General features: G+C 40.8%; 1 protein-coding gene across 1 annotated transcript in view; it reads right to left on the bottom strand.

Moving 5' to 3' along the window:
• Tl (toll like receptor) overlaps window positions 1–21,539 on the bottom strand; it is a 47,938-nt gene extending 26,399 nt beyond the window's left edge. The window contains 1 exon segment of the mRNA XM_086840276.1: window positions 21,107–21,539. The gene's annotated coding sequence lies outside the window, so the exon portion shown is untranslated.
• Between the last annotated feature and the right edge of the window lie 2,903 nt (window positions 21,540–24,442).

The raw sequence follows: 24,442 nt of genomic DNA on the forward strand, positions 1-24,442 counted from the left end.
CGAGACTCAAACTTGGCTAATTTCTCAATCAAGGAATGGCGCTCTAATTGCGCATTAGAGCGAAAGAGGAGAGCCGGGGCACCATGATGGAGCTGGAAGCCATTTGAGAAGTAATCAAAAATCCCCATCAAAGTTATGCGAGTTTTGCCAAGTTGCCTTGAATACCGTATATATGTATGAATAAATGTATATATGGATTTTTTCGCTTATGCAGGAATCCATAAAAAGTAACTCAACTCGCATGCAAATAAAGGATTCGAAAAAAACGGAAGGGCGAAAGGAAACGTGAGTGCCACAAAAGATGCGCCACCCTGCCGGCAGGCAGTCACTTAACCCTTTATCGCCCCACATTCAGTTCCCTTAACCCTCCGCCTTGTGACACCTCCAAGCGTCGCACCGTCTTTCTCCGTTTTATATATTTTTTGTTCTCTCTTTTCCCCTCACTCAACTCCGCAGCAAGCCGCAGTAATGACAGTTCAAAAGGGCAACAAAGTACTAAAAATAGTGGAAATTACCGCAGGATATTCAAATTTCCACATTGCGGAGGGGCATACACATACATTTGAAGCGACGAGATGGAGTGTGGCAACGGGTGTGTGTGTGGGTGGGAGTGTGTGCCACACATTGCATGCCCCGGCAGTTGTGCCATTATAAACCTTGAATCCTTCGAAGGAGCAAGGAATGAATGCAAGTGGAGAAAGGAGGAGTTTTAGCCAGGACTCAGTCGGGCATTGCTGCTGCTGCTGCTGTTGCCTGTGTTTTTTGGCCTTTGGCATGTGGCGGCGATAAGAATCGAATCCTTTTTGCATCGCATGTTAACACATGCAAATTGAAATGTCTAAATCATGCACCCACACACACAGAAAGGACTTCCCTTCAAATGAAACGCGAAAAACACGGGCGAAGAATGCCGAATGGCGAGGCAAATGCAGAAAATGCCTTAAATTGCATTTTAATTGCTACGCCAAAGCTTTGCCAGCTCTCGAGTGGCTAAAGGAGTGCCGGATAACAATCGAGTCTAATATATTTTGACGTGCCACTAACCCACTCGAACTGATGGGGCAGTAAAGGAACTATTTCTTAAGGGGTTTTAATTCTAAGAAGAGGTTGTATTAAACTACATTTATTTACTAAGCCAAGTAATATTATTTGAAATTTAATTTACATTTATCAGCCCTATCCCTGTTTTAAAGTTATGTAAGCCTCAAATATTTTGTATTCCCACTCCCTGTGATATTTTAGAATATCTCCAACCCCTTGACATCCCCGCCGCTGAGGCAATTGCTTAGGCAACATTTAGTGGCTTTTGTGGCTTACCATGCAAAGAGCCGCGCGAATGAAATGAAATACTTGCGGTATTGGCCACACTAAACCCCATGAAGCCCCCATCCAATTGGCCACACTACTCACCCAGGACACCGTTATCAACCCACTCTCACTCACTCCCCCGATGCAGGCATATAATTAATTATTGTCGCAACATCATTAATCAGGCTATGCCAGGACATCGTTTATATCCTGGAGAGGCCCCCCGGCCTCCCTTTGCATCTCTGTGTCCTGTGCCTGTCTTTGTCTCTGTCTCGTCCCCGATTGTCTGTCTCTGTCGCCTGTTTATTTATCTGTTGACGTTGCCGCTGTGTGTAAGTGTCTGTGGCAGATTATGGTCACACTGCGCGTAAACCTCAAACAAGCACTTAAACGCATAGAGTGGGCCAAAAGCGGGCCACAGCGAGTTAACCAACTGACTGATGACTGTCGTCATGTGCGTGCCATCGACCTTCACACTCATACCCACTCACACCCACTCGCCGCACGCCTCTCCTGTGTATGCTATGTCCTAGGGAAAATGAAAAATGATCATTTTAATATGCAACTCTGGAATGTAGAAGTAACCAAGTGACAAGCGTAGTGAGTAAAAGTGTCAAACTGGTTGGTTAATGTCTTTGGGCATTTAGATTTATGCCAGGCTCAAATGCGATTAGCAAGTTAAGCGGCATTACGGGATTATCATCTGATCTGATGCCGGATTATTTTATTCACAGGCCCACAATTAAGCACTGTCTGCTGCTGATGGTTAATTAAAATTATTAAAATTGCATGTCGCCCTCTCTTTGGCTCATTATGAAAATTAATTGGCTGAACCCAATTGAAAGCATTTGACAATAAATACTGAAAATGTATGCAAAAATCCTTGCTGTTTTTATCATTATTATCATTATTATTATTATTATTATTATGGTCAACTTTTGGGGCAAGGGGAGACACTCCATTAACATAACGATAATGGCCATGATGATGTTGACAATGCCTCTGGTTCTGGTTTCTCTGCTGCGGCTGTTTAACTCTACAGTTTGGCATTAAGTATTTAATTGCTGGCTGCATTTACCAATAATTTTACACAAAGGACCAATGCGACATGGGCGATTAATTAAGAAGAATATTCATAGTCACAGACAAAGGCACGACCGGCGGCGTCATACATATACAGCAAATACAAATGTATAAAAATTAATGAAATGAAATGTTGTGTTTATACAAATGATAAAATATTTATTAATTCACCGCCGCGACACATGTCAACACCTGTTTGGGGCGTGGTCCCTTTGCCATCGGGCGTAACTGTAATTGTTTCTCAACAGGCTGTCGCAGGACATGCATGTGACAGGCACTGGCAGTGGAAAAGGAAACGGCCACCGGGACCGAGAGGTGGCAAGAAAAATCAATTTCCCTGTTGACCAAAGCCAGGCATAAATATTTCATAAAATCAAAAATAAGGCATTGGTTAGTCCTGGCAAAAGGACCACAGAGACACACAGAGAGTACGAGAGAGAGAATGAAAGACAAACAATTTGCCGGAAGCCGGGGGATGAAAAGTAGCTGGAATCCTGGACAGGTCCTGGCAAAAAAGTTATTATTAAAAGTATGAGTAACGAAAGGGTGGATGCCGTACCAATTGAAAATCAGCGTAAAGTCAAACGAAATAAAAATCCATAAAATCAGATTTCCAATATCGACAAACAGATAGATGGACACCCAAGTCTCTGTGCACACACTCTGCTGCCGACATCCTGATCCTGCCCAGGAGCGAGACAGAGGAAGCCAGGAGCAACTCGAGCTTCCCTTTGCATTTCATTTGGAATTGCATTTCATTTCGAGTTGTTTATCGATGGCAACGCAGCGAGGACGAGGGCAAGGACGAGGACGCCTTCAGGGGTCCTTTCCCCGGAATATGGACCGTAAATCATGGCGAATTGCTTCAGATGGCAGTGGCCCAACCCCACTATATCCGGGCGTAATTTATGTGCGTGTGGGCGGACCAGCAACTCGCTCGCCCACCGTAAGTGTAATAATAATAATGGCTTAATGATTATGTTTGTCATAAGCGACCCGGTTCCCTCCTCTCGGCAGGATTACGTTTTATGAAGTGCCGCAGGTCAGGCTCACTCTCCCTCTCTCAGGGTCCCCTGGATTTGTCAACACCCCTTTCAATCTGGCATGCTTGGGTTTCATAAAAAATGAATTTATGTGGCATTCGGATCATTTGCTGGAAAGCTGTTCTCCAGAACCGTACCCACCCCTACCAGTATGGATCAATAATTCGAGGCTGACTCCGCTGGCTGGAATCTCTGGCCATTGCCTGATTTGATCCTGTTTATTTGCGTGCGGAAATGAACACATGAAGCCGGCATACGAATGGCAAACATAGAAACGCAATTACGCCCACTTCCTGGCGAGTCCTAAGTTGGTTTTTATGCCGAAACCCCAGTCTCAGTAGTGGTTTAATAAATACTTAACGCACTGTGTGCCACGGTATCGACAAATCATCAGAGGTGGCCAGAGAGAGAGGGGAGCAAGGACCATAAAAGAAATGTCATAATACATATTACAAATATAATAAAGTGCCCGAGGAGCCGCACACACACACACGCATAACGTAACGTAAACAATTGTGCGGCAACGCGAATACCCCTCTCTCTCTCTCTCGGCTTCACTTCAGCACCCGCAAGGACCTCCTCCTGTCACAGCTTAGCAACGCAACTGACAATCACAGCGGCTTATAGGAGAGCCAACTGCCATCGCCAGACGCTGCCTCGAGTGGGGCTAAAGCGATGCTTAAATATAACAACGGCAACAGCAGCAGCGAGAGCAGGGAAAAAAATATATTTATATCGCTGATGAGCTTTCCAGCGTCAACGCGTCGTGTGTGTGATGCGTATACGTAATTTGTTATCATCGCCACCGCGCCGGCTGCCAGATTCAGGATAATAATTTCAGCCTGACGTCTGTTTAATATTTTTCGCGCCTAATGAAAAATACAAGCCGTGGCTCTATGGATGAGTCCTTTGGGGGGTCTATGAACTGCTGCTAAACCTTCTCGAGTCCTCCCGCCGCCATATTCGTATCATTTGTCACGACTCCACACACACGCACACACATATGATTATGCGACATTTCCTTTTTTTTATTAAGGGAGGTCCTTCATGTTCCCTATTTTTTCTTTGCTTGCCTGCGTGAGCCTGTGTTTGTTAATGCGTTGCCAGGATCTGAGCTGTTAGTGCAGCTTTTAGCAGTTGGCTGGCTGCTGATAACAGATAAGCATTTGATGAGCTTTAATGCGAAATCGAAACAGCAGCTCCTAAGCCTCTTAGAATAAGTAATTTGTCGGCGAAGGCGGCGCAATTAGAGTACAATCTGCTTAAACACTAAATCGCTCAAACTTTTGATGCTCACATTTATTATTTATTATTGCGTTTCTTTCTGCATTTTTTTCGACTGCCCCCATTGTACATTTATATGAATAAATATGAAACTTTCATTTGTTTCAGCGTTTCTGTTTCTGTTTCTGATGTTTCTAGTAACTGGCAAACTCCTGCGAATTGCATTTCAGCGGCTTTCGCAACTTGCGCATGCGCCAACATGCAAGGGGGGGGGGGGAAAAAAGTTGTGCGTAAATAAAGGATATAAAATTCACATGCGACTCCCAAACCAAACAGAAAAGTTTGAATCCAGAAAAAAATAGGGAATGGGAATGGGAATATTTATATGTATGGCATAAATACAAGCGGTGCCGAAATAAATATTTCCAAAAACTTTGACACGCAGCCATGAATAAAATGTATTTGTTTTTAATACCCATCATGAACAGAGAACGATACGGGTATAAAGTGGAGAGTGAGTGGGGCTCAAAGAATGGTATTCTGGCATACTTTTGTATGTTCCTTATCTCTTGAAATATATTTAAAATGAATATCAAAGAAGAAGCGGAATAAACGGACTGAATGTACAAAATATTTCACAAGCGAATAAATAAAGTAAAAAATAAAGATAAAAACAATTTAAGTAGAAGGGCTTTTCGCTTAATAAATAATCAAATAAACCTAAAGGATATCACAAAATTTCCTACTCTTTTAGGAGGATACCGGATAGATATGAAAATATACTTTTTTAACTAATAAAAATCTTTACCATAACAAAATCAAACCATAAAATTCAATCGTATTTGTCAAGTAAATAACCATTTGTTTTATTTTCTGTAAGATTATTAAATCTATTTTAAATTAAAAACAAACCCAAGCTCCTTTAAGTTCCATTCCAAACAATATCCTCAAGCAGCCTGACAACAAAACTAAAATTTAATTACAAAGCCTAGAAAGCGATTTGCATGACCGACTGGCATAGATGCAAAAATTAATTCTAAATTATGTTGACATTTTAATTGAAAATTCCTTTTGAAATGCAAATAGAAAATCCAAAGAGAGAGACCAAATTCAATTGCGAAAACCCAAAAGCAAATCCGCACCCATCCCGAAAATCTAAGTCATGTGTCGAGTGTGTGGTGTGTGTGCTGTGTGTGTGTGTTTCTGCTTTTGAATAAATATGAAGTCAAGCTTGAAATTGAGCCAAAACGAAAAAGGAACCAGACAAGAACGGGGGAAAAAAACAGAAAGAGATCCTGGGAGATGTTGTATGTAATGTAATAAGGCAGAATTAATAATTTAAAATATAAATTGCCACAAGAGCACATGAGATATTTTAACCACAAGCAATTTAAATATTAAATGAGAATGAGAATGCGAGCAAGAAATGTAAAGGAGCGGGAGTCCTGGGCAGTTGCATGGCCACCGGTTCAGACCCTGCAACAGCAGCCACAAAACCCGGGCAAACCTTGAGCCCGACTTCCTCTTCTGTCTGCTTTCGATGTTTGTTGTATCCATTTCCTTGCCAGCCAGCCACATATCCCTTCTCTATGCTCCTCGTCCTGCCTGCTGTCCATGTGTGTGTGTGCTCACGTCAAGTCAAATAAATTTAATAACGCATACACACATACGGCATAAAAACAAACCGACAATGTGAGGAGGCGGGAACATATGAAGTTACGCATACGCAGCGTGGAACAGTTGCCATGTGAAGACGTGAATGTGGATGGAATATGGCCGGGAATGTGTGTGGCCCGGATGAATATGGCTGGTAACTGCTGCCTGGCAGGCGGTCTCCTTGCCCTCAGCTGTGGCTCAAAAGACGCGCATCAGCGAACCGCAGTGGCGGCGTCTGATAACAATGCAAATTAACACGGCGTATGCGCAATGTTTGTTTTGTTTGCCTTGCCTTGCTTTCACCATTTTACCTTAGCATATATTTGCGCGCTGGTCGCTTGGATCGTTACGTCTCGGTCCGAGCGCATACGCTTTTTTACACTTTAAAGCACTCTTGCAAATTGCTCATAAATACACACACACTGTGCGCTTTATATACCATTTATATCTGCTGTGCATCGATTTTTACTGCCTTCTGTGAGCTCAATTTTTCCTTTTTTCGGGACGGCCATTTTACGAGCCAAGCCAACAGCTGGCACATATGGTGTATATATGTAGGTATGTATATATTACACATCATTTGGTCGCGACGATGCGTAAATTATGCTCTAAAGACAAGAAAAAGGCATTTTGGGGAATTATCAGCGCAGCCATTAGCTTCCGATAACTGCCCCAAAAGCGTTTTGTAACAAATTTGAAACCCAAATGGCTCCTTTTCTAGATAAACTTTAAACTATAAAGTAACAGAGAAAGAAAGTTTAGAGAAGCGGAAAGGTATTACTTAAAAACTAAAGGAAAAGAACTCGTATATCAAGGAATCAAACGTTATCATATCATGTCATATAAAATATAAGAGCCATTAGTTTAGTATATATTAAGAAAATCATGTTTAAGGAAGTTTACTTAATGTTTAAGTGTATCTTCTCCATGCCCAAAAAAGATAATATCTCAAATCTGTGCCAAACGAATGCTAATGAGCTTGGCCATTGAACTCTTGTGTTCATTCCTTTTCCTTTTTTTTGCCAGCAATTATCAATTGGCAATCGATTATAATTCAAAGAAGTGAACAGTCTGAACAGGGCCAAAACGAGGCACTCATGAGAGAGCACTCGTTTATTAACTGCCAGCTACAGCCACACTCGAGTTACTTGGGTTTTTGTGGCTTGCCAGATCATTAATTTTCGGAGAGTGACAAAAAGGAGAAAGAGAACGCGCATTGTATTACATCAAAGGCTCAGGGATATGGACTTTTCCTCCTCATCTCTCACCTCCCTGTGAATTGAAAAGCCATCAATTATAGCCCCAAAGTCAATTCAATGTAATACAGCCAGATGGCGCATCTTAATCGTCATTCGTTCTTCGTCGTCGTCGTCTCAATTGCTAAATCATGGAGGCCAACTCCAGTTTGTTGGATTCACTGGATTGCTGGATTACTTACTTATGCATGCACATGTGTGTCATCATGAATATGCGAATGTGAATGAGATAGCGAGTTGCGCCAATCAACTATGGCCCCCGAATGAATCCAAATTCGAATCTGACTGCGACTTCGACTCCGACTCCGACTCTGTGAAGCTGTGAAACCAAAAGATACATGGTATCTGCATCTGCAAAGACTCTGGCAATTGTCTGGGCAATTGGCTGCACAACCAGCGCACAAACAATTGTGGGAAAGGTTATTCAAAAGTCATGCGACTACCGCCGCCTGGGAAAATGTAACGAAAAACAGAGCCAAGCCAGCACTAAACAAGCCAAAAGCCACGCTTTCACGGACAGAGAGCAGAGAGCTACAAATTTATTAGCGAGTTTTCCCAGTGTCACATCCTTTCACTTTGCCAGTTGACCCGCCAGTCTTCCCCCGCACATCCCCTGTATGCTATAATCAATAATTAAACTCACCTCTGATCAAGATAGACCAGTTTTGTTTGTTTTTGGCTAATGGGTTGGGTTCTGGACCCCAGCCTCTGTCTCACCATAAATATCAAGCGAGTCAAATGGGTTTTTATGCGCCAAGATACGTAGATATGTACTATAGATGCGGATGCTGATGCAGATACAGATAGAGATAGAGACGCAGTTACACAGATACTATCTGCAAACCGTTCGTGTGTGTATATATGCTGCGATATGTGGTGCAAATATTTCATTCATGACGCTTGTAAATCTTCTTTTGATTGCACTTAATACTTGTCACATAGCTTGGCAAGGAAAAAAAACGCATATAAAGCAACAAACAAAAAAAAAGATAAGAGAAGAAACCAAACATTCCTGGCAAAGGCATGCACACACTCACACGAGAGTACCCAGATCCTGGCTCAGGATCCACCACATTGAGGCGGGGCGGTAAAAAAAAGAGAGATGGCAAGCAAACTAACAAGAAAAACTGCCAACGGTAGGAAGAAAATCATAATAATCCTACATGTTTGCATTCAAATTGAGAATTTCTCATATGCTCCACCTGAATGGGAACACGTACATACATATGTGACTTGCTTCGCATGTGTTTGTCTCCTTTCGCGTGTATGTGTGTGCGAATACACAGGGAATAAATGGATGGTGTATTCAGGATATTTTAAATGAATAATATATACGAAGTTTTGAACAAGCGGAAAACAATAATAATGCATTTTTGATCTATGTACTTTTACAGACATATTGGTGATTATTGATTATGTTTAGAAAGTTGTTACTTCTTTTTTTAAATAACTACGATATGAAATACTGTATACTCTTATTTCATATAATACAATAATTTGTTTAAAGCTTATCTCTTTGACATTCTATATATATGTAATATAAAACCCTTGCCATTTAATTAATCTCCACTTATTTCTACTAAATCTATAAATATTTAAATACCTAATACTTCACCATAAAAATGTTAATTTAAATTTTACAATACTTCAATCGTATTTGTTGCTTACTCAGTCACATGACGGAGATCCCAGGCCACTTAAATCGAAATTTCTATTTGTCGTGAGCTAAGAACCTGTTTTTCTTTCTCTGCAATTGTGAGACTGAGTGAATATTTCTATCTCTGCTGGGAAATCTCATTTCATTTGTGCACCGTGCAAACAAAATACACACAGATACACACATAGTACCCACATATGTACATTTAGGACGAGAGAGGCTGTCGGAACTGCCTTTCAGCTCTGCCAGTTAAAAATCATGTTTTTCAATGCTGAAGATTTTGGCTATCAGCAAAACCGAGCCGCAGGATAGAGGTCCTTGCTGGCAGGGACACACTGAGAGAGAGAGAGAGGGCAGAGACACCTTTTACCGCAATTTATCGTGTGGTGAATCTCAAATCCCCTTTATCACACTCTCGCATGCAAATATGCCGCGCACCTCGATTACATTTTTATATATTTTTTTTCATTTCCCCCTGTGTTGGCATGGCGATTCAAGGCATTATCCTTGGCGGCTGGCAGCCTGGCGTTGTAAAACAAGAATTATGCTTTTTTATTGAAAGTGAAAGAGGGCGGGGAAAACAGGCAAACAAACAAACAAGTCAAGGTGCGCGAAATGTGCACACCATATAGATTTTTATCTCGGAATCTGTATTTGCAGGGCCTGAATAGCGGGCTCTGAATGCTAAAAGGTGAGCGTAAGCTATTGAAAAGGGGACAAAGGACAAAGGAATCCGAGGCCAGATTCATATTCTACCACTCTCCATTATCTTCCAGTTATCAAGGACAAAAATCTTGGCAAACTTATTACCAGATACTTGAAGGCTCCCTCACAGCTAATAAAAGCCAACTTCTCGTTCTCTGTCAGCTGCCTGCCAACTTCCTTTGCCTTCCTCCTCGGCCAAGTGCCAAAAACCATAAAAAAGGAAGTACCTCCCTCCTTTTGCGGAATATTCAAAGTGTCCTGTTAACAGTTTCGAAGAGAAACTTTTCAAATCTACAAATTGGTTTCGCCTCTAACCGCAAGAAAAAGATTCCCGAGCCTTTCTGACTCTCGCTGACAAATCCCTTCTTTCCCGGCTTTCCTTCGCCTTTCCCGCAGAAACGCACATACACGCACAGCCAGGGAAAATTTCACGCCGGGCCAAAGGCAAAGTGAAGTCAAGTCAAGGAAGGGAAAGAAAAGTGAGCACGGAGAGGGAAAAGCAAAGCAAAATCAAGCATAACACAGTCAAAACGTGGGGCTAACAATGCTAATACCCCAGGAAAATCCCAGCGAACAGCGGGTAAAACTTTCCCAGTCTCCTTTGCATCCCAGCTCCTTGTCCTCCCAATACCCATCCTTTATTTTTTTCGATCCCATTCCAGCCATTCTCGCCGTCGACCCTTTGCGACAAACAAATCCAGCCAGCAACTTTTGTGAAAAACTTTATGCATTTCACTGCTGATGATGAAAACAAGGACTACTTCGGAGGGGGGAAGAAAAAAAACAAACGTAATTCCCGCATTTTCTTGATTTTAAATTTTACGAAAAGGCAGCCAAAAAAGAAAAACGGTTTGCTCCGAGGAGCCAAGACACATGTCCATCCCATTCGCCCGCGGCTCCGTTGATGCAGAGGGATCCTTTGGATCCTTTGGATCTGGTTCGGTGTTCCTGCGATGGAGCGATAACTTTTTGATGTTTTATGGCTGTCAAGTTGTTCTGTCGCCATGTCAAAATTTTATTATAAATTCCCCCGTCGGAGTACCGCATCTTGGCCGCATTTGCTTAGCCCACGCCTCAGCGTCATTGATTTGCATAAAAACGTTAACAAATATTTTCCATTCCATTTTATTATGGTAAGAGAGGAACCAACAAAAGGAGAGGAAAAAATAAAATGATAACAAAGCGCGGGTCGAGCCAGGGACAGCGGTGGAAATTCAATATGTTTTGTCTTCAGTTTTTGTTTCATATTCCTTCCTTCTTATTTTTTGGCGCAGACAAACGATAAAAGGGATGCAGATGCGGCTGTGTCTCAGAGGAAAAGCTCGGAATATTGAGTACCCTTTCAGGAAAAACTCTACCACAAACTCTCTTCCTTCTTCAAGTATTGAAGGTAGAAAAATATTAATATTAATCTTTAATACCGAAACTATAGGAAATTGTATTTTAGTATTTTATTTGAGGACTGCAAACTGTGGCATCAAGTTTCAGGACCCGCGGCCATATCCAGGGTATTCATACATCAAAAACTGTAGCTGCCTTTGGGGCGCAAACAAGACAAACAAGTCCCTTTCGCTTTTTATTGTTGTTGCTGGCTGGCTGCTGCCGCTTGGTAAATATTAAAAATACATGTAAAATTCAATTTCTTGGCATGGGTTTGGGCTGGGGCTGGTCCTGAGGTCCTGGGTTGGGTGTGTGCTTATGTTTGTTGACTCGCGGCTGCTTGTCGCAAATAAAATCTACATGAAAAGCTCGGAGAAAGGACTCTGCGGGGTCCTTGCTGCTGCTGCTGCTGCTGCTCTCTCTCTCCCCGTTGACACTTTTGCTCCGACGAGCTCAATATAAATAAATAAAATTCTTTGCGGCTGTTTTGCGGTGTTGCCGGGCCCTGGCACCCCCCAAACCGCTGCCGGCAAATTAATTGAAAATGCTTTGGCGCTTTAAATAAATTTCCAAGCCAGATCGCACCCAACAAAAGGAGGCAGTTCTTCCCCCAAAAAGAAAAAAGTAAAAGTAATTTCAATTACACGAAAAAGTCATACTCGATGGAAAAAAAAGAGAGACGCCGAAATAATAAGACACAAAATCAATGACTGTGTTTGATTGAATCAAATGTGTGCCGTTGTGTGGAGCAATTAAGGCGATCTAAGGATAAATAAGCAGGCTGAGGCAGAAGTCTCCATGGAGTCTGCGAAGGGACCTGGACCTATTCCCAGCTTTTGGGACATCCATCGGCTCTCATGCATTCCTGTCACGATTTTCGATTTGCTTTGCTTTTGAAGATGTCGCTCTGTACGCTGTGTGTGTACTTATTTACAATCAACTGGGCTAAATTGGGCTAAAACTTTTTAAAATGCCATACATCTTCGCCTCGGCTCGATTCGATTTTGTGACCGGGTAGAAATCCTGAGAAACAAACGCTTAATTTAATTTATTTTGCGCAATTTTCCGTTTTCCAGACTCAGTCACAGGCTCAGGCTCAGCACGAACGGCTGCTCATTAATTTTGTTTTATTTCATTTTATTGGCGCATCAATCGACAGCGGGGCGTTTGAGAATCCCAATTTGAGACTCGAAGAGCTCCGCTCTGTTGAGGCTGAAAGTCAGCAATTTTTTTGGGGGCTATTTAGTGTTAAATTTTATGCAATTCACGTCTCACGTTTTCCATGTTGCTCGCTCGAACAGGCTTTGTCGGAAAAGCCTCTGACCATCCTCCCCTTCTGGCCATCTCTCTCTCGCTCTCTCATTATCGTTGTCATCATCATCGTCGGTGGGGAATGGGGAAAATCTTTACATTTTCCGGAGGATGATAATTGAAATTGAACAATTCTAATCGATATTCTGGTGAGGCGTGAAATTTCCAGTATACCAAATCCCCTTAACTTGGCTTATCTGCTTTTTGCCCGGCCACAACAATGGGATTGGTAAAAAGAGCCTTAATGTCAGTGGAAGTTTTTAGGTCGACTTAACTTAAATGCCCTGCAAACACTCTTCGCATGTAGTGCCTTGGCTGGCCTCAAGCGTTCTGAATGTTAATTCACAACAACAGCCTGAGAGGACTTTGGATGGCGAATTCAAATAAAGATGCTCTTAAAGAGCTTTTTAAATATTCATCTATATTTATGCATTATTTATATGCGAATATCCTGGGGCCAAGCCTTTTGGATATATATACAAATATTTTGTGTGGGAAAGTTTCTGAAATAATGCTCGAGTTCTCATGGCAGACAACAGACTTCAATCTTTTCAATAGGCATCAAGTTTCAAGCAGGAAACGCTCCTTCTTCAAGGATACTCACATACTTAACAATGGGAAAATACCCAAATTCGCGTACTTAAAGCTCCTCCAAACAGTGCTTACCTGCAAATAAAAAGGAATATAATATACGGGATTAGAAAAGAAGTAAAAGAAAACATCAACCAGGATGATGGATGGACTTGGGGGATGCATTTCATTTGCCTGGGACAGCTGAAATTGCCAAGAGTCCCAGCAGGACTGTCATAATTGATCAATATTTAGCAGGGCAGTGCCTTTTGTGTCGACAGGCAAAGTGGCAGACATGCAAACAGGTCATCAGAGTGCCTGGGGGCGGGACTGGCACGGATAATACCGATTGGGGCTGGGCTTTAAGGCAAAACTATTTGGCATAATTGGTTTCATCTAATTGCTTTCCGGCAAAATATCTGCTCGTTCTCTTAGCTATCTGTGTGTGTGCTCAAACAGCGAGTTCATCATTATCTTTTAATTAATTTTCTCAACCAAACGATGAAAGTTTTCTCCAGCGCTTCATTTTCTTTTTCGCAGCACTGTTTTTTTTCCGTTCGTCCTGTTTGTATGACAAACACACAGCCAAAGGACAGCAGCAATAAGCAGTGCTTTATTTATCTTGTGTCTGCTTTTAGTTTTTGGCCTCTGACAGTTTTCATGAAAACAGAATTTTCCTTTTCATTTTGCTGCTTGGCAAAATAATTACAAAACGAAACGAGACGAGGCGAGGCACAGCGCGATGGCTGTCGACATGAAAAGTCTTATTTGTCAAATGGCTCAGAGACCAAAATTGGACTCGTCTGTTTGCCGTTCCCAAAAAAATAGAAAGAAATCTCATTCCCATTCCCTTTCCCATCACTTGCCCCCGCTCACTGTGTTTGGCTTAAGCGGCTTACGTGAAAATCTCGGCTGTGGCACTGCTGGGCCATATTCCCACGATGGTTATGGTTCTCTCCCTGATTAACATAATCGCGGCAGAAGGAGCCGCCTGATCTATCCGTAAATTGGTTAGCCACAGAATCGCATCAAGTCAAAATATCCCACCAGCAGCCACTTAATCGCGCTAACCAAATTATTATTGGAAAAGTGCATTCCTCGCCAGTTTTTCACCGCGCATGCGCAGCCAGCTCAAAAGGTGTTGCCACAACGCGGCAATCACGACGAAACGAACCGCCAACGACCCCGTTATGTGTGAGTGAGCCACACACTCATTTCCTACTTGCATACCACATAGTACACTGCGTTTCGAGGGTATAAGTCTGCCTATAATATGTGTAAAGAACATAACTATAAGTCTAAAAACAAGAGGGTTTTTTTAGGTATTCTAAATTAGCCTAATTTGGGATGAAGATAGAAAGTATGTTGATAAAAGTTATAAAATATCGTTTAATGTTAAAATATCGTTTAATGTTAAAATACCAATTTTATCGTAATTGAAAAACAAGCTATATAATTGGTTCAGAATCACACATTCATTGGCTTCTTTTTCTAACTAAAAATAAATCCAAAAAATATTCTGTCATTGACCATTAAAGAATTTATATAGAAAAACCTACCAATCATTATTATATCTCTCCCAATACGCTTACATTCTCAACATTTAATTCCTCTCAATGAATGACTCGCTTTTCCGTAAACTCACCTAACAACACCGTGACGCACTGTACCCAATCTTGTAACATATTTTCATGTTTCAAGTCTTGGGGTCTTGGCTTTAGCTTCTGCTGCGACGGGGGCAGCTCTCAGACTTGTCAGTTTTAATAACTCTACGGGCGGCGGCGGCAGATAGGCCGACTTTCGTGGGGCGGGAGCCGCAGAAGTTACGATTTTAAGCTGCAGGTTCATTAAACTTTCTGTGCTGACTGGGCCATAAATTAGGCATACGTGGGCATACACAGAATATCGATAATAATGCTCTCTGCCTCCACGGGTTTATGGGCCATTAAAAAGTATGACTATGGACACTACTACTTCCACTCCAGGGGCAGGCACTTGTGATATAATCTACGCTTGCTCTTTCATAATTAATGTGCATTGTCCTAATAATAACAGCAATTAATGCGTACGAGAATTTCGGATTCAACATCTGAAACGAAATCAATATAGAGGCCCTTTCGGGTCTGCCCACGCGACTCGATTAAAAATTAAGCACACCCCGCAGAACCAGATTTTGATAGTAACACTGGGAGAGAGTGGGAAATACCAGACTCGAGAAACCAAAGGGGGACTAACAAAATCAGAATCAATTTTATGTTTATGACACTCGGCTTTACGACCTCTTTTGTGGATCCACACACAGCGGGGCAGCTTAAAACATGCATGACTCGAACTCCGGTTCGGATTCGGCCTCAGATTTGGCTTCGTGTTTTGGGGCTTTGGTTCTGTTGACCGATTATCATTGACTGTCCATCTAAGAGGTGGCCTGGATATATGTGTGCACTTGGAGAAAAATATATAGAATAAATGATGGCTTTAATTTAAGAAATTAGGGAATGGACTCAAGGACTTTTAGCTTATGCAACTTTAAGAATTTGTAAGTTTATAATGCCTTGAAAATAAGGCTATAATTTAATATTATGTTTCTCCGAGTTCCTAAGGAATCATCATCAGAATCCTTTTAGATTTTTTCAAGGAATTGACTTATTATCGGTATAAATTCTAAGTGTACTTATTCCCACTTGTATTTGCAGAGGTCAGAGTCCAAGGGTCCATATAAAAAATGTCATATGTTGATTTTAATGGCGTCAATCTGTGCAAACAGTCGGACATTTCGCTCCTGTCTGTGTTTGCATTTATAATTTGTTTGTGTATTGATTTACATGTTCCCGCGCCATCAGTCTTGCTCCGATTTCGCTGGGAAGTGAATTGTTTATAAAGCCTGCATAAAAATTGCAGACAGTCCGTCAGAGTTGAAGCCTCCTCTCCTCTTGTATAGTTCCCGTTCCCCTTTCGGTGTGACGACCTCCCACCAAATGGAACATATTGACACATTCGAGTCCACGACTGATTGCTATATAATTCCAACTGTCCCCACCAATTGCTGCCGGGTTGTGTGTGTCTCTGTGTGCGTGTCTGTCTCATTAGGAATGCAAATGTTAGTCCTTGTCCGCCCTTAATGTGCTATTAAATTTTCAGCCGATATATGCCATTGATGTAAATTCGAGGGGCCTGACATTTCGGTTATTGGGGATCATGTATTGCAATGTGTCGTGTGTTTGTACGGGGGAAATAGTTTCCCAGGCCTCGCTGGACGGATATCAATCATTAAGGTGGAGCAGGAGCAGGAGCAGTAGCAGTGGTAATTGCTGACCATCGAAGCGAAGGGCGAAGCGTTGAGTGGTTACTCTTGGGAACACTCTATCTGTGGCATCTTTGGGGTGAGTCTTCACCATCTTTTTGACTTCTATCAGCGACTTGAATCTCGCGACGTTGCACTTTGTTCGCCGCCGAGGGTTCTTTTGTCTGTGTCAAGGGCACTTACTGCTCGGTGCTCAGCGAGGCATGATGACTCGATCGTCTTTTGGTTGCACCGTCAAAAAGAGGCTTTTCCTGTCTTTTCTCTGCCCATAACCTTTATTGATAACCTTTGCGTGGGCTGATTTTTATCACTGAATACCCATCAATGACTTAGGGAAAGAATGTTTCCTCCTACGGGTATGGTAAAAGGTTTCTGGGAACTGTTGGAACTTGCAGGGGAATCCATTAAGTGGCTACAACTTGCATACATTATAGATTAAAGTGAGACAATTAGTCCTGAAAGTAAATTTATAAAATGTTAAAAATTCAGCATGAAGCTGTCAAGATCAAGATTTTTCATTGACTTGGGTGAAACACAAACCTGAAGAAATTTCCCACAAAAATCTTTTGTGTTTCCAGATTCTTATAGACCACTTTTTTCCTATATATATATCCCACTTCATCTTTCATCTGAGAGGTTTTCAGGGCACGGGCTCAATTCTCCTAAAATGCAATCAAGCGGCTAACAAAGACCATTCTCTGCCATTTCAGGTATTTTTAATATCTGGCCCAGATTGTGGCCGCTGACTTACTGCTCTACTATGCCGCTGTGAGCATTAAAATTAGCTTAAATTTTAATTATAGCCAAGAGCCCATTAGGGCCTCGAGCTGCCTGACTGGCCCACTAATGAAGTTCAAATATTCTTTTCGGGCAAACTCCAGATCAAAACCTGAACCTGAACATTTTATGCTAATGACAAATGCTTTTATCTCTGGCAGAACAAAGCCAAAGGAAAATGAGAAGGAGGATGGAAAAACGAAAATTATAAGCAACCTGCTGCTGCTGTCCGGCAGGAGTTTTCCTTTTCGGGCAAAGCCGCTGCCACCCCAGTGACCCCACGTTGACCCTAATCATTATGCCGGACTGACCCGGCGCCAAGTTGGTGAAAAGCTGCAGCTCGGGGACCGTGAAAATTACACGTTTTTTTTTTCATTCCAGACTCGGCGGAGGTTACAAATATTACATGCCAGGTGGGTGTCTGGGTGACTAAATTTATGCATTTTTTCTATGTGGCTTTAATTAAATTTCTCTTTTCATTTTTTGTGTATGCTTCATTTTATTTTTTTGGCATTTTTTGTTGGTTTTTTTTTTTTACCGTGGCCGCTAATTTCCACATTTAGGCTCGTCTAATGTTTCCCCTGCTGTGGTGCGCTATGTGTTTCTTTATTCAAATGAGAAAATATGTGGGTCTACCGCCCGCCCGGTGGTTGGGTGGGAGGTGGATCGGGTCTAATTGGCCCGACCAGAGGTTTATTATATCAACATTTACTCTGCTTAATTTGCCATGTCTCTCACTCAGCCAGAACATTTAGACGCCAGCTGTTTGATTATGGAAATCGATTAGCAAAGTCCTTCTAATGAACTAGAGCACAGGACACGGATCAGAGAGCCACATGTCCAGGCAGCGACCGAAATAAGTTCATAAAGGGAAACCCCCGCACGCAGGTAGATATAGAGAAAACACAAAAAAGGACGCGGGCAAACAATGGGAGATAACCCCGAGATAGAGAGACGGTGGAAAATTAATGGGAATGGGATTCCCTTTTCCTCGTTTGTGCAGCTGATGAAGGCATTAGGGTGAAAGCAAGTGCAACGACTTCATTTCATTTCATTTTTAGAGAATGTCGCAGTGGGAAACTATGTAACCAAAGAGATGGTTCTATTTCTCATTTCACGTTTTTATGGTCAGCTGCGGCTATAAAATGGGAATTAATTAATTGAATGAAACGCAATAAAACCCCGAGACTGACCGGACAAGTCTATCTGATTTCAATCTAATGCTAGACGAGAGTAAAAACCTCACACGTCGACGGCGGAGATATAGGAAAATCTATTGAAAATGAGGGTTCGATGAAGAAATCCCACTGTTATTCTCTTGCTTTGTGTAAATTCATTTTTCAACATTTAACTTCTTTTAAAGTTTAAATAAGCTCTCCAGAAGATGTTCTTTTATTTAAGAAAAGAAACAATGTACAATCAGTAGCTCTTAAGTCTCTCAGGAATTATAAACTCAGTTGCTGCTGTTCGGTTGCTTATCGTTATCCAGAAAAATACTAAATACTTTCTTAAATTGATAACAATTTATGTTCAAGCTTAGTTATAATTATAGAACATCATAAATACCATATTACTTTGTTTAAGATCTCGTTTTACTTGCTTTGCAGTTGCTCTCCCATTGACGTCACGGATCAGCTATGGGTTTAACCTGATCGCTGATCGGCGATCGGGAGAGTGAGACACATACATCTGGGTAAACGATCGTAAGCGCTCTTTTCTCTCTGTCTCAGCCGCTGACTCATCCCGCTGAGCGGAGAGCGCAAGTCATAGAAATATTGAAAAAGACGACTTGCTAATTACAAACACAAGTCGCCAATAATGAAGAGTGAAATAGCAAAACAGCTAAAAAAACAACTTGGCAGTGGATGTAAAAACCAAAACCGGAGTTCGTCAGCTTTTATTATTATTGTGTTTTCTTCTTTGTCGTATTTTCTGTATTTTCGCTTATCAATTCACTGAATGTCTTGAAAACAATACAAAAAGCAAAGCTCAGTGGACAAACGCCCACAAAAGCGAATACACAACAATGAATCTCAAATGTGTATGACCGTCGTCTGTCAGTCTCATTGTAAGACAGTGCAAAAATATATTATATATAACAAAAGTCGTGTATGACAATTCATTTTGGGCAACTTTTACCGCCTGCAGTTGAGCGAGTGGCGGCCGTAACAATAACAGTTATGGGGAGCCGCAATTACAGCTACTTTCTAACGTGACCAAAGACCGGAGGAGACCGAAGAGCCATCTTGAACGTTTCAAGTTTGCCGTTTTCAACTTCATTTTTTTTCCCTTTTCCCGCTTCTTTTTTCACCTTTTTTCTGAGCATTTTTGGCAGAAGTTAAGTAGACTGTTAAATGACTTCCGCAGTTTTACCTTTACAGACTCAAAGACTCGCATTTTTTTCGTTTTGTTTCGCGCCATTGTTGTAGACTCTTTGAGAGCTTTTCGCCTTTGATTTTGGGCCACAAAGGAAATATTTTAACCCAAAGCCCTACTTTAACTACTTACTAAAAAATGCCTAGAAGCTGGAAAATAGTTTAAGGTTCAGAGAAACCCCTCTAATTAAGAGTATATTTTAGGAACATGAACTGATAATACGGAATTAAGCTCGCCTCTCAGCCTGATAAGCATTGAACTTGTGATCGTATATTCAGCTTATCAGTTTTACTGTTTATTTCATTTATTTGTGTTTTTATAAAAACAAAGAAAGCCATCAATTATTCGAGACAAAGAATAAGAAAAACCATTATAATAAATAAATTAAACCCGAGAAACAAAAATATACACGTTTATTTTCATTATATTTTCAATTCTTTTATTTTAAAATTAAATAAGGAATATTTTTAAAAGCATACAAATTACTTTATCATAAAATTCTATAAAAACTATATAGTAAGTGGAAAATCTGTAGAATTTCTATATCCGTTACATGTGTAAGCTCTGGAAAACCTGTTGCAAAATACGAAGAATTTTTCTTTTGTTTTCCCTTTAATCAGAGTCTTCAACGTCAAAGGTTTGTAAATATTTAAATAATATACAAATACTAAACCTTTAAGATTATTAAACTTGGAAAAACCACACCGGGAATATTGTTATAATACTCCCTTGATTCAGCATCCTCAACCTCAAAGGTCCTATAAATCATGTTCGTTTAATTGCACAAATCGGAATTGCATTAACCAGAAATACCCATCGTCTGAGGCTTCTGAGCCAATAAAAGTCCCCTCTCGCTAAAAAAAAATAAAAATAAAACCTGTTGAGCGAAGCTCTCTTTCGGAGTAAATAAACTTTTGTTGTGGTTTACTGATTTTCGAAACTGGTTTTTATTTTGGCCAAAATCGCATTGCTAAGTGGCTAAAGCTTTGGGTGCGTAAGCCTGAAAATGTTGATTTCTTCTTTGTTTTGATTTTTTTTGGGCCTTAAGCCAAGGCCGAAATGCACTTGCTGGGCTGGGTTTTCCACCTGAAAGTGCCAGACTTTCCACCGCACAATTCCCACCGGAAAACCAAGGAAACAAACAACAAGTGACACACACACGCACACACACACCGTATGGGAAAATTGTGCAACAACAGCAATGATTGTTGTAACAGTTATTTTTGCACTCGCCGGAAAGAGATGGAGCTAGGAGACACGCAAATGAACCGCAGTAATAGGCAATATCGGTTGATCTGCGGGTGGGGGGATGGGGAATGGGGGAGTGGCAGAGCGCGAAACGCGCGCCAAGCGAAGCTTAGCACAAAGCACAAAACGCGGAGAGATAGTGTGTGCCAGAGCGAGATGGCCTGGGCCTAGGCTCAAAGTGTAATGCGAACAAGACGGCGTAAAAACTTACCGTTTTAAATACTCGCTTTTGCGATGCGATGTGAGGTTAGCTGCTGCTGCTGCTGCTCAGATCTGGCGATATGTCGATCTGGCGATCTCTTTCGCAAATATTAATACTTGTTCGCGAACAATCACGCACTTGTCTCTTGCTCCCCCGCTTCGCGCTTGTTCGCACTGTGGAGCTTATGCTTATTATGCCTTTGGTTGAGCGGGCGCTTCACTTTCACACATTTGCATTTAATTGCGCGCCGTGTCTTGTTTTTCGGGGCCTTTTGGCTCCTTCGCATCGGTTGCCAAATCGCTGGCCGCTTAAATGAGACAAACAAAGGCGGCCCACAACACACGAACGCGCGAGTCTGGCTTGGGAAAATCCAAAGTTTTCAAAACGGCGAACAGCACGTCCGCTTGCGTCCGTTCACGTCGGCGTTTCGGAAAAAACTGAGAGCTGGCTGCCGTCGAGCGCTCTGACTTCGGTCCGAGGCAGGGTGTGGAAACGTATAAGTCGCCGTCATGATACTCCGTACTCAAAGCGGTTGTTATTTATCAGCTTAAATTTAATTACAGAGAGTTTTAGACTTGTTCTTGAGTTTCACAAAATAACAGGGCGTATGAGTGATGAGCTTTAAAGCCATTACGTATACGCAACTTTTAAGTACAAGAGGATATATGCAAGTCCTTAATATGTTTACAAATTGTAATGATGGAAAGTAAATGCATGATAAATAGATGTCAAATAATGAAAAATATTATTTTTAAATAATATCGCGAAATGTTGTCCCAAAGGGACATTAACAGCGAGATTATGTTATGTTATGTTATCCACCAGTCGAGCATACCTCTTCCATCACTCATAGGTATCAAAAAGAGCGAATAATCAAAGACCGAATCAGAATATATATACATATATATCATAGAAGAGAGTCTCACACGAGTAAGCAAAATCGCATGCGATAAAAGAGAAAACACGAGAGAGAGAGAGTAAAACTCCCACGAAAGGTGTTCGGTGAATATAAGAGTTGAAGAGAGATTTGTTTTGTTTTCGGGGAAAATGCCGGCAGTTGTTGTTGGCCACGTTAGTTCTTATTAGCCAAGCTGGACCGGTTGAGAGCATCTTGCCTAATAACAGTGATTATGGATTTATTAGTTGATTAGTTAGTTTCTCCCCCTGTCCCCGGCCAGCGTGCCAGTCGTAAATGTAAAATGTAAAATGTAATTGCAGCGCACGTAAGAGACATGTTGGCAATTAATTTTACAACTTCTCGCTCCCCCCGGCCCGGTGTATCATGCGACTTAAATGAAGTGGAAGCGATGCAATTGTTTGTGTGCTTCCTTCCTCATGAGAGGCATCGTCCCCAGGGGAGGGGAGGGGAGGAGTGCCAAGTGTGAGATGGAAATTATATCCCTTTTGCGAATTACTAACGGCTTTTAGAAAATAAGGACCTCCCAGAATCTTGACATTGAAAGGGAAATTAGTCCTACGACCTGCTATATATTTCTTGCGCATATTCAAAGTAATAATTCTACTCCTAAAATGTAATTATATATTTCCAAAATGATTTAAGAGTACAGGTAGTTTACCATGAATATGTTGTAATTGTTTGTTTTATTATTCCGCCTAACCGTTTACCTATTCCCCCTACGGTTCTCATTTGGAATTCCTAGTATCCGTATCCTTAGGCAGGATAAGTATTTCGGATATTACCTAAGTATGTAATTTCGACCAGTGTGGAAATTCCTGTAATTTCCCATTCACGGTTCCCACATGGGAAAACGCACATCACGTAAGCCGTCGTTTCGAGAGATTTATTCCTCATTTGCTTTGTTTATTCTTCCTGCAAAATTTCACTTTGAATTGTGCCGAAAATTTAATTTGATTTCATTTTCATCAGGGCGACACATAAATAGTGCAACAAATGAATTTTGTACGTGCCACAAATGCCGGAGGAGCCAGAGTAAATATATGCGGTGGAGGAGGAGTAGGAGGAGGAGGAGACACTGGCCTGGCCAGGCCCACATGTGTTGCAGGCTCAGATTTGTGACCATTTGTGCGTGGTTGGCCACGACACGCAGTGCCATAAATTCGAGATTCTCAATAAACTAATGGCAATTGGTATCCGAAAGATACATTCGTTGCGCTGTCTCGCTAACTGTGCCTCATTCCTTCTTGGCCAGAGATGCGGGATTGACTACTTTTCCGAGATATATTGAATTACAAATATTTTTTTATAACTAAATTCGACTCTAAATATATAAGCTTGAATATTTTTAGGAATTATATTAAGTAAATAGCAAAGTTTAAAATGTTGTTTTTGTAAATGTTGAATAAAGTAGAGATTTTTTTTAATATAAAGCCAAGTTTAATATAATTGCAATATATATATAGAATATAATTATAGGTATTTTTATATGGCATTTTTTTCGAAGAACCTAATTTTAAAAATCACATAACTAAACCAAAAATTAATTAAATTTAATTCAGAAATCACTCCTATGTTAGTTTTTAGCAAATTAATAAATCTGCATACTCGGTTTACCATTTTAACAATTTAAAATTTTTGATCAAATTTTCGTCAATTTTAATGATTCAACCCCTTAAAAAAAAAATTGAAAAAATTTCAAAAATTTGTTTTCTGCCAAACATGCCTAGATCGACTCCGTTTTTTATGCTGATCAAGAATATATATGATTTATAGGGTCGGAAATGACTTCTTCACATTGTTCTAGGCTTCTGACTACAATTATAATACTATTCTTTAAGCCGATATTTATCCATATTTTTATATGAAAATATGTTCTACAAATCAAATTTAAAAATCTCATAACTAAGCCAAAAAAACATTATTTTTAATTCGGAAATCACTCTTATGTTAGTTTTTTGTAGCTTAATAACTCTGCATACTCAATTTAAAAAGTAAAAAATTTTAAATTTTTATCGTTTTTTTTTCCCAAAATTTCTAAGAAATGAAATGTTAAAAAATTTCAAAATTTTTTTTCTTCCAAACATGGCTAGATCGACTGGGCTGTTGATTCTGATCAAGAAAATATATGATTTATAGGGTCGGAAATGACTCCTTCACATATTTACATGCTTCTGACTAAAATTATTTACCTTGCAAGGATATAAAAATGTAGAAAATCAAGAAAATCCTTCGATATACAAATAATTCCGAAAAAGTCACGTCAGTTAGTTTATTTTCCCAGCAGTGTCCAAAAACATTGAATATTTTTGTTAAAAAGGAGCGTCATCTCTGGTTCCAACATCCGACACTCACGTACAAAATTATTTCTGCTGCCTCCGTTATTAGTTTTTCCTTTCACTCTCCCATTTTCCACCCTCTCCCTCTCT

The sequence above is a fragment of the Drosophila serrata genome, unplaced genomic scaffold, assembly GCF_035046125.1.
Source record: "Drosophila serrata isolate PLE 108 unplaced genomic scaffold, ASM3504612v1 contig_382, whole genome shotgun sequence".
Lineage (NCBI taxonomy): Eukaryota > Metazoa > Arthropoda > Insecta > Diptera > Drosophilidae > Drosophila > Drosophila serrata.